The sequence below is a fragment of the Fringilla coelebs genome (assembly GCF_963513975.1).
Source record: "Fringilla coelebs genome assembly, chromosome: 2".
NCBI lineage: Eukaryota > Metazoa > Chordata > Aves > Passeriformes > Fringillidae > Fringilla > Fringilla coelebs.
This window is the reverse complement of record NC_140029.1, coordinates 73904274-73915505: the sequence shown is the minus strand read 5'-3', so window position 1 is coordinate 73915505 and position 11232 is coordinate 73904274.

Sequence of the window (11232 nt, the reverse complement as noted above, 5' to 3'; positions counted from 1 at the left end):
TTGGCTCAAAGACTTACAGGTCAGTGGAAACTGTTGATCCTGAGAGGCCTGTCAAGAAAAATGAGTGAATTATGGGGTTTGGCTGAGTCTTGTGCTTACCAGGCCAGTTTCAGTAACCAAGGCAGCAAAAAATCTGTTTCAATTGAACTGAAATTAAAATGTTTAAAAATGTACACTCTAGGTTTTGCAGCATTTCCAGTGTTTTGCAGTATGACATAATGACACTTATTTTTATGTCCCTAGGACAATTCTGCTGGTTTCGAAAGGTTGAGATGACACTGATATCACATGATCCACTTATTCTACAATATATTCCGGCTTTGTGCCTTTTTTAATGATTTGCAATTTTGTTTGGATACCCTAATTTTACAGTTACCTCACTGTATTGATGAGGAAAAGTAAAAAGCTTCTGGAAGAAGGTTCTTTCACCCACAAATTCATCAACTTTCCAAGCCTTTTCTAGCTTACCTTTCCTTCTTCTGCACCTGAATGCAAACACATTAAAAACAGTTCAGGAAACCTCCACCTCTGCATTCACACTCAAGATGCTCATAAATCGTATTTCTTTAACAAGGGTTTGTAATCTGATGTTAATGAAACCTCTGGGGTTGCACCGTGTCTGAGAAGGAGCTGGTGTCAGAAAGGAGGTTGATATGCAGTTGCAAATCATCAGTGTTATCAGTGGAAACCCTTGGAATTACATCAGTGCAAGAGTTCTCCCTTTCTCTTCATTTCAGAAGTTTCCATTGGCATAAAAATAAAAGTCCCTCATCGCACCTCCTGCATAGTTTACTCTGCAAATTCCGGAACCCTGGCTGCTCCACCACGTGGATCCCAAAGCACCACAGCCCTGCTGCTTCCCATCTGCTGCCAGCCCCTCCAGACCACCCCAGCAGTGTGAAAGGCTCTGTACTCCCCCTGAAAGATGCCTTTCATTTAAGACCCCTTCCCAGAGCTGGGCCAGGGGAGGAGACCAGCACTCCGAGGCAAAGCTGGGCTACAGCCTTGCAGGACTTTGCTGGGAAATGTGGTGGGTGCTTTGTGAAGTGCTGGGGTAGCACACAGCGCATAGGAGCTGCCCCTGTGCCTCCTAAGTCTGGACCTGAAGGTATAATGTCAAGTCTTGAAGCTGTGGCACAAAAACCAGTCTCTTTAACCACAGCCCCTCGCACTGTCCAGCAGATTGATGTCTTTTGCAGACTCATTAACCTGACAGAGATATTCCAGAATATTTCAGCTGCCTGTCTCTTCCTGTTTCAAACCCTCTGAAAATAGAGTGCTGCTGGTGGTTTTTCACCCCACCAGGCAGCCCTGGCCAACCCCAGCATGCTCCGTGCTTGTCTCCCCTTGCATCCATCCCCTCTGCTCTGGAACGGTTACCCTGCGTTTCTTACTATAGACCAAAAGGCACTCAGCGAAGAGGATTAGTGTTTTTAGCTCTGCCTCCAGCTGCTACTTACCCCAGCCCAAAAAAGTATTTCTTCAAGCCCCATGTCTTAAAGACTGCAGGAAATTAGGTGAGCTTGACTGTGGCTTTGGTTGCTCTATTGCCTAGTGGGCATATATGGATGGAAGTGTAATTGTCATAAGAGCGTTAGGTAATGAGCTATGAGCATGGCAATGGGGATAACAAATGATTTGCTCTTCCAGACAGTCACACCAGAAAGCTAACAGTCATCACTGTGAGCTCCTTCTTTTATTCAGGGCTTTGAATACTATAAAATCTGTCAGTAAAATAAATACCATGTTAGGGAATAATAATACCCTGCTGCTAAATTAATATCTAAATCACATTATGGAAGGATTTTCATTATAAAACTTATTTTCTTTCTGGCCTATATATTGGTCAATTTGGAGTGAATATCATTTTGTCTACTCGTTGTTGCTGTTCTCAAGTGGGAATTAATCTGAACCAGGAGCTTTCTTGGCCCACAAGCCACTCAGCTCTCTGCATAAAGCACTGTAATTTTACACAGTCCCTGTAAACTGGAGCCTTATATCAGCTGTGGTCATCATTTTGATATAATGCTTACCAGTAAAGTTGTAATGTTCATTTATGAGTGGGACCATTGAGTTGCTGGAGCAAAATACTCCCACAATACTGGAGAAAATGTCACAGGATGGCAATAAAAGTAAAATGAGAATTGAAGTGCAGCTCAGACGAGCAATTGTGGCTGATAAAAAGTCGCTGGTGTCTTAGCTGCCCTGCATGAGGGATGACAAGGATGGTGGTATCCAAAAATCTCCAAGAACTCTTCACTTTTCTGATCTCAAAGTTAAAATTTTCTTGCCACAATATCACTTCCCCCCCTTTGCTTTCTACAGTTACCTACAGCAAGGGATATTTTCCTAGGTATAAACCAAATTGTTTTCCCTTGTTTCACCCTTATTTGTTGTTTGTTCATCTCTCTGAATAACTGCTAGCATTAGTCATTTGTTCTCAGTGGTGCTCACATGCTGCCTGTGTCTGGAGGACTTTGAGGCTAGCTGGCAGCAGAAAGCAGGCTGCAGGCCAGAGACTTTGTTCTGGGCTGTGCATCGCCCTGACCTGCAGGTTGGCTACCCCCGATCCTGGCTGTTAGCCTGTCCTGCTTTTCTGCAAAATGAATTGAAGGCTGGCCAATCATGAGGCTTCTCTACCAAATGTTTTGTTACGCCTCATAGCTCTGTGTTTGTAGCTTCCCAGCCAGTTTTTAATCCATGTGACAATGTTCATTTCCAGGCCAGCTTTGATTATTATTCTTTGGTGTGATACCCTATCATTTGCTTCCCTAAAATCCCAGAATGTTTCCTATACGTCATTGCTTTTGTCCAGTAATAGTAAAACACCATCATAAAATGTAATCAAGACTGTTTGGCAAGATCTTCCATTTAGAAACACGTGTGGCTTATTGCACATAATTCCACTGCTCTGCTGATGTTTCATGATCATATTTTCAATCTTAATACTGTATTAATGTGGAGGGAAGGGAGATACACACACACACATTTGTTTCATACCTGACCAATCATTTTTTATGCATTTCCACTTCCTATAATGTAGAGCACATATGCAAGGGAGCTATGTTATTTTTCCATGTGGTTTAGGCTGTTTGTTTATTTTGTCATTAGTTCTCAGTGAGAAGGTCATCCTTTCCCCCAGATGTTTACTGCTTTCCTAACCAAAAAAGATTTCTCTCATAACTTGCATTGCAGACCTAATACTTGTAAAATGCATGACAGATGCCAACACAGTAATGGTTTCAAGAACTTTCTATACACAGAGCTGGTTTACCACCACGCCATGGCTCATCACCATTTAGGAGAGAGGAGTAGCTTTTAATTAGTAAACCAGGTCTTGGCCAATTTGAAAACACAATGCATGGGATGTGAGAAGGGGGGATGTGGGAGAGATTTGGGAGAGATTTGATGCACTAGTTTCTCTCCATTTTCCCATTTACTTCCATTCTTTAAGTTATATTCACATATTCCCTACAAGAAGGGAAAAAGGGTGACAAACAGGGAGCATTTGGATGTTTACACATTGGAAAAGACTAGTCCAAATTTGATAACTCCATTTTCAACCTTAACCTTCATACCTTTCTGGCCCTTATTAGGTATATTTACATCTCTGAAAATGTAGAGTACATAAGCATGGAGGTTCCTGAGGTTTAAATATATTATCTCTACTGAAGAATTTTCTCTTTGCAGATTTTGTGATTACTGTGGGTGTACTCAGCTACCTCTGCATAGGTTATTACTGACTGCAAGGAGAGCAGGCTTCAAAATTAGCTCATATACACATGATAGAGAACTGACAAGGACAAGTTAATACATTGCAGTTTCAGGTTTCTATGAGCCTGAAGATGTATATGTGTATACATTTTTTGCCTTTGGAAATAATAGATATGTTTCCTTGAGGAAATGAAAGATGTGTATTCAGTATGTAATGCAAAAATGAACTTGTTGTTTGGAAGGGGGTGGCTCAAATTTCTGATATGTCTGAAGTTGAATTTCTTCATATAGAGTCTCTATTTTTGCCTTGATAGAATGAGAACACTGGTGGGACTTGCTAGAGAAGTTTATTTTGCTGGCCAAAAGCTGACTAGGCATCTCTGAGCAGCGGGTGGTAGGGACAAGAAATAGGTTTGACTAAATCACCATAACGAACAGGGTTTGTTTTAAGGAGAAAGAAATTGTTTTAATGACACCAAATTCCACTTGTGACTTTCTCCTCAGCAGAGACAAGCTGTAACTACTTTATGTTGAGCAAAATATAAATCTTTTGGTCTGGTATTATAATAGCCAAAATGTTAGAGATAATGTTCCTTGATTTAGAGTTTGTGGCATCTACTTGAAATGGAAAGGTGAGAACCATATTGTAGAACATTGCAGCAATAATCATACCAAAGGTCAGGACGCAAACAGTTTGCTTCTTTTCCTCATTGTGGGATTTTTGCTACAGACAAGTCCTAAACCAGTATTTTACGTCAGTTGTCCTGAGGGCAAGGTTAGCAACTATCTTCAGTTCAGCATTTTTGTAAATTTGTCCCAGAGATATTTTTGACTGAGTCTGCTGCACTTTCACAGAAGCCAAATGTGACACTGATCACTGTGCCACATGCCTGGACAGGCAGGCTTTGGGCTTGGCTGGGACGTGCAGTGAGTCACCTGTGAGAGAGATGCAACTTTTCAATTCCTCAGGGATGGAGAATTCAGATCCTGTCTCTAAATTAAGTTATCCTCCAGAAAACTGCTGAGTCAGCCTCGAAATTAATTCAATACTATTTTCTGTTCTGAAATCATAGCACTTGGATAAATTAGTTCAGCTCATGTGGTACCTTCAGAGGCAGCCAAATGGGAAACAGTGGTGCCCAGCTGAAAATGGAAGGGGCAATGTCCAGGGTAGGACAAGTAATTGGGGATAATCAGGCTCAAATTTGAGGGAAATCTGTCTCACTAAATTCATTATTTAAAATGTAAAAAAACATCTCAAACAAGCCAAGGTTTAAAATGCTTCAGAATCTGAACATTAGTTTAAAAACTTACTAAAATACAGCCTAATTCATAAAAGGCAGCTGCATGGGTAGAGGCTGTGAAAATCCATGCACCTTCTGATGCATTGTTTGGCTAGTATTCAGAAAGAGTCAAGTCATCAGGTATTCTGGTAAAGCATCTCACAAGTACTGCAGTAGAATGGGAATCTCAGCTCTCCTTTGCACTTTCCCAGCAACACTGTGGTCACCATCCGTGGTGACCTGCAGGAACAGCCCCAACCAGGGATGCTGTGGGTCTGCCCCTGTTGGGGAAATAATCTCACAAGGTAACAACCAAAACATATTTCTAGAAAACTGATACTCTATAAATTTTTTATTAAATAAGAATATGGCTCAAGCAAACAGCAAAAAAAGTAAATTCTATGGCCTTCCACAAGTTTTCTGCTGCTTAAGCTGTCTTTGGAAGTGGTGATTATTATTGACAGTTTAGCTTCTTATGTAAAAACAAAGAATTTTGAGGGAGGGTTTCTTTTCTCTCTGTTAAATTGTGTATGAAAGGATTTGGAATGAATATGCAAATGTAGAAAAGAAAATAAGCAGTAATTGTGTGGAAAATAGACAGTAATTGTGTGTAAGCCTAATGAAATACATATTTTCCAGTTGTTTAGGATTGTTGTCATCCATGGGCAAGGTGATTGCAAATGACATCTCTGTCTGTGCCTGTCTATAGTGAGCTTCCCACATCCCACCATCAGAAAAGAAGGGAATGCTTCCCTTGTCCTTTCTAGGTGTGACTGCTCCTTAGCACAGCGTGTTCATGCATTGCTCATTTTCCCTCTTTTCATCTGTCAAAACTCAGTATCACTCTATACCAGCTCAGGCTTTCTGGATCAAAAGAGTGGCAGATCAACAAATTTTTATCTTGATCACCATAAAACAGTAATAACATGTTTCTTTCCCCCATGACAAAATGGGAAGATCTCCTTTAGAGTAAATCAAAGGCACTATAATCTGTCCTTGTCCTGGAGGGTTTGCCTCTATGCATTTCTGGCTCTGCACTTTCCTCAGCCACATGTACACACACGCGTGAGCACAGACACCTAGATGGAATCATCATTTTCCTGTCCATTATTTTCCTGCCTGCTCTGGTTTCATCCTGCAGTTTTCAGCCAAGGGCTCTTGCCACCTGTGTGGCAGCATTGTCCCAGTGTGCAAGTCCTTGCCCTACTCTCTCAGCAAGCCCTTGCATGTTCCTCCTGCTCAGCCTGTCCACAGGCAGCTGCAACAGGAGCCAAGTAGGTGATCTCTGCTTCCATCTGGGAAGAGAGCATGTGTCCTGCCCTCCTGCAGCTGGAGAGACAGGAGATGTCTGCAGTCATAAAATCCAAACTGTCTGATCTTCATCAACTCACTCATCTGTCCCCACAGGACAGATGAGTCCAGCACACGGGTGGTACAAGCAGGAGAGCAGCTCGACCGGGGAAGAGCTGCTACAGTGCCCAGGTAAGGCTGAGCATCCTGAAGATCAAACCTGGCCCGGTGCTTTCCCTGCTCCGCTCTTGGGCTGGATGGATGTTGTTATTTGCCATATGGTTGGTGGCCAGAAAGGGTCCCTGGCGTTAATGGCCATGACCTCTGCTTTGAAGCTGGGCAATTGCCATTTGATGAGAGCACACATGCTGTTGTACTGCAGTCACAGCAGCTCCAGGGAAGTAGCAAGTCCGCATCGCTTTCCAAGAAACCGTTTCAGTCCTGCTGCCCAGAGTTCGGCTTCGCGCAGCGCACGCAGACAGCTGGTTTGCATGAAGACCCCATCACCTGGGAGTGTGCCAGAATCCCTCAAATGCCTCTCCCTGAGCCCAGAGGATTCCTGGGAGGAGAACTCTGCCTCTCACTGAGCCTTTGCTGGCAATAGCAACAGCAGAGGACCGGTTCACAACTCTGCTGCATACCAGGTCACGACTGGAAAGGGATTTTGTGGCTTGGCTTCTGAAGTCAGGATTTGTCTGGAGATGTTTCTGAATTATGTGGACAAGATGGAAGCTATAAACTGCTGAAAGTGAAGACATTTGCAAAAGAGGCCAGATAAGGCAAAGCAGTCCTTTTTCTTGTCTCCCCTGACATCCATCCCTGCGTCGGCGTGTCAAGCCGAGATGAACATTTCTGAAGTAAGAAATCATACGTTGATCTGGCTAACAAATTGCCAGAGCCATTCTGTGAAAGTGTCTCAGACACTAAATCTGAAATCAATTCCCTTTTCTCACCCTAAATCCTGCCTTTTTACATCCACAGTTAATCATTCCTACTTTTCACATCATGTGTCATGACATGAGCCCCACCTTGGGAGCATAACAAGGTTACCCCTCACTACTTCCATTCCCCTGGGCCTCTCGTATTACCTGCCTCTGGCAAGAGGCTGCCCACACACTGGCACTTTTACATCCCTGCAAATATACCCTGTATTTCTTGATGAAGCTGTCTGCTGACTCAAAAGGCTGTCACTTACTTCTACACAGCTACTTCTCCATGCAGAGGGTCCAGTTCCTCTGTTGTGCAATCTGTCTATTTGATCTTCTGACAGAAAAAAAAGAGACATTTGCTATTTCCTCAGCACACAAGAGACAATCAGCCCTTCTATGGGGCAATGACCTGACAGAAATATTGTACAGTCCCTTTCCTATTCTTAGAATAAAACAGCAGCATGTAATTCACTCGGAAAATTGTCCCTGCACTGCCTGCACATGTACTCCCAGTAGCTTTTTGGGATGCCTACAGTTATAAAAAAGGTGGGAATTATGGCTTCCCTCTGGAATTGTACTGCTGGACATCAGCTAATGTTAATAAGTCAGAGCAACTCGCTGCATGCTGGATGAGTAAAGTTAGACACCTGGTTTGAAACTCTTTGTCCCATTTTACTTCCAGTGAGTCATCTAGTCTGCTGTTTCCTTACAACTCAAGTTATTGATACTTTGCCCCTTGAAGTGGTCTCCAATGCTGCCTTTCCAGTTTGTCCTGCCAGGCTGGGCTGGCTCCTGGTGCTGGAAGGCCTGGAGGCAGGGGGCCCCGCTGCAGTGTCACCAGGGCTCACACGCTGTGTCCCCTGGGTTTCGTGAGCGCAGCCAGATCCAGCACTGCGGGGCATGGGCTTTGGTTCACCCAGCCTGTGGTCCAGCCAGCCCATGTGGCATCTTTGGGCCAGCCAGCCCATGTGGTATCTTCCAGACAGCCCTTGCACACTTCCTCCCCAGTACTTTTCCACTTGCTCACTGACGTATCTAACCTTATTTCTGAGGTTTGCTAAACATGCAGCCAGCTTCAAGCAAACCACGGAACCCAAACAAAAGAAAACTCATTCCTCATTTTCCTGACCAGACCCAAACGACATCTATGACACTTCCCCAATTTGAACACGTGAGATTTTCCTGCTAGCCACTGAAAAAATAAGGCCCCAAATCATCCTCTCTGGGAAACAGTGGTCAAGCTGAGACGCAGCACTGCACATCTCCCTGCACCTCATGCCCCTGCCTCCCCTCTTGGCTATCCAGACCTTGGGTCAGCCCCTTGCACCCTTGGTTATCCAATGAGTTGCAGCTAAAATCTTTTTGACCTCCCTCTTATGTATGTTTTTTAGCACTGTGCTCTGGATTTGCTACTGATGTGGAGAGCTATTTCTGGTAGGTCCTGTGGCACTGTGTCATCTTCTTGACACTTTCTGTGTGAAAGGCACCCACTGTCCTGGTGCACCTGCAGGCCCCTAAGCACTGTCTGCCAGAGAGTTCTTGTCTCAAAAACATAAACCCACTGTATCCTGTATCTCTTGGGCTCAAAAAAATAAACCCACTGTATCCTCTGATTATCTCAGAGGAGTAAATTTCCTTGCTTTTAGGTAGTATATTGTTTTAAAATGGGGTTGCTACAGGCAAAACAGAAAGCCCTGGACCAATCCCAGCCAATCCCAGCAATCCCAGCCAACAGCTCATGAAAGTGAAGTGAGTCTAAATGACTGTGCACAAGGTCACTTTAAGATGTCTGTGGAAATCCACTTCTTCTATGCAATTTCCCTTTTGCTGCAGTCCTCAGGATAAGATAGACTGGTAAACCATAGGCTGTTTCTATTCTAGGATAGCCTGTAAGAAATAACTGTGAAGTTCAGCAAAACAACAGCAGCCTCTGGAGACAGAGAACATCAGCAGCACTGGTCTCCTGTTGCCTTTGCCCTTTCTGTAGGCACTCAGCCCCAAAAATGCCACTGGCTTCCCTTCCCTCCTCCTCCATGCAAAACTTCTTTTCTTCTCTCTTCACCCTCACACATTTACCTTTTTCTTCTCTGTTTCCCTCCATGCTGCAGTGCTTTTGCACTGACCAACCTGTCTAGTTTTATTCTCTCATCCTTCTCTCAGGACACTGCTGCTCCAGTGGCTCAGCATCCCTGGCTGTCCCAGAAAGCCGCTTTTTCCTTGTCTGACCCTCTGAGAACTCTTCCACTTGCCTTGGAAAGCGCTCACATCCTGCCCAGCTGCTGAGAGTCCCTCAGCCATATTCCACCATATGGCACCGCATCCCCCCGCTTTATCTCATGGAAAATATCAAGATAATCAGACCTGCCTCTCTGTGATTCATGTAACCATCTGTCTGGGCTTCCCACTGTTCGAGTGCTCTGATACCCACCCTGCTAGCCAGACTATAAGTGGGCTTTTACTGTCCAAATTTCTTAATCTAAACAAACATGAAAGGCCAAATTCTGCTCTGGGCTCCGTTTTCACAAATCCCATTTGTGACATTAAAAGGGGCTGTTTGAATCAGTGCGAGCATGGAGTTTGGCCCAGAGTTTTCCAGCTGATTTATGGTGTCCATCTGGCTGCTCTTAGTCAAGGAGAGCCTGGCCTGAGCACAGTTTTTAAACACCACCATTATACAGAAAGCTCAGCCATGGCCACAGCCACGCTTGATACCAGCAATGATGACGCGGCTCTGTCCCTCCTGCGTCACTGCTCCTTGTCTCCTGAGCTTTCAGGCACTGCCTGTCTGCTCAGGTCAGACCCTGCCTTAAGCCAATGCTCAGAAATGGGGATGATGAACTTTTGAAGAAAGCTTGGTGTGGCCAGTTTAACTGCTACTGGGACTGCTTCTGTCGAGCCCCCTTCTCCATGGCTTTCCGCACGTGCCTTCAGCTCGAGGGAAGAAGCTGGCAGATGGACTGGCGGTCTCCCAGTTCTGCCTAACACCCGAGGTATGGGTTGCAGTTAGCAGGGCCGTGAGCAGAGCTGTTCTCCTGGAATGTGTGCTGCAGCACCAGTGCTCCCAACATCCCATTCCCCAAAGGCATCAGCCATGCAGAGCTTCATTCCTCTGCCCAGGATCCAGTGCTGCAGTGGCTCCAGCTCCCACGATGTGGTGCTGTCGGCACCGCGTGGTGTCACCTTCCCTGGGGAGTCCTGCTCTCCCTGGGATCCATCTCCTGGCCCCATCTGCGTCACTGCTGAGAGAGCCCAGCCCTGGCTTGCAGGAGTCAAGAGATGTGGAGTGGGATGGAGGTGGAAACCCCCCTTGTACCCCAACAAGTAGGGCACCATCCCAGTGTGTATGAAAAGCAGTGACGGGCATAGCTGAATCAGACCTTTTCCAGTCATTTTAGGAATGAAGAATTGAAATCCTCCAGGATGCAACTCTTAAAATCATGTTGGGTGGCCTGCTTTTCCAACCGGGCTGTCCACCTTGCACCGCTGGCCTAGTGAAAGCCCCACAGCACACAGTCAGTCCAATTTCTGATGGATATATCTTATCACTTAAAAAGAAAATTTTTGAAACTGAAATCTGTGTATTTTCTTCATATTGAAAATAATTTATTCCTACAGTTCCCTATAGCCTTTGTGACATGCCCAACATCTGCAACATTTTAAGAGCACTGTTCTTGAAACCCAGTGAACGTCAGAGAATCTCAGCTTGCCTTTAAGAATTAAAAAAGCACCTTTTCCTTGACTTTTTCAGAAAAAATCCTCATATGGAAACAAAGGGGCCTGCAGTGTAGAGGTTACAAAATCAGTCAAAAAGCAACTAGAAGTGATGTGAGCCTGTTAATTTTAAAATCTCAAAATTTCTGAATGCCAGGGATTGGTGACACAAAATTTCCATACAGACAATTCAGTGAGTCTTCTAATCAGTCAGCATGATAGAAAGTCTTTTGGATGCTACCCACAGGATTTGTTATTTTTATAATCTTGGCTCGTTTAAGTTATTTTTTAAATTATTCTATCTC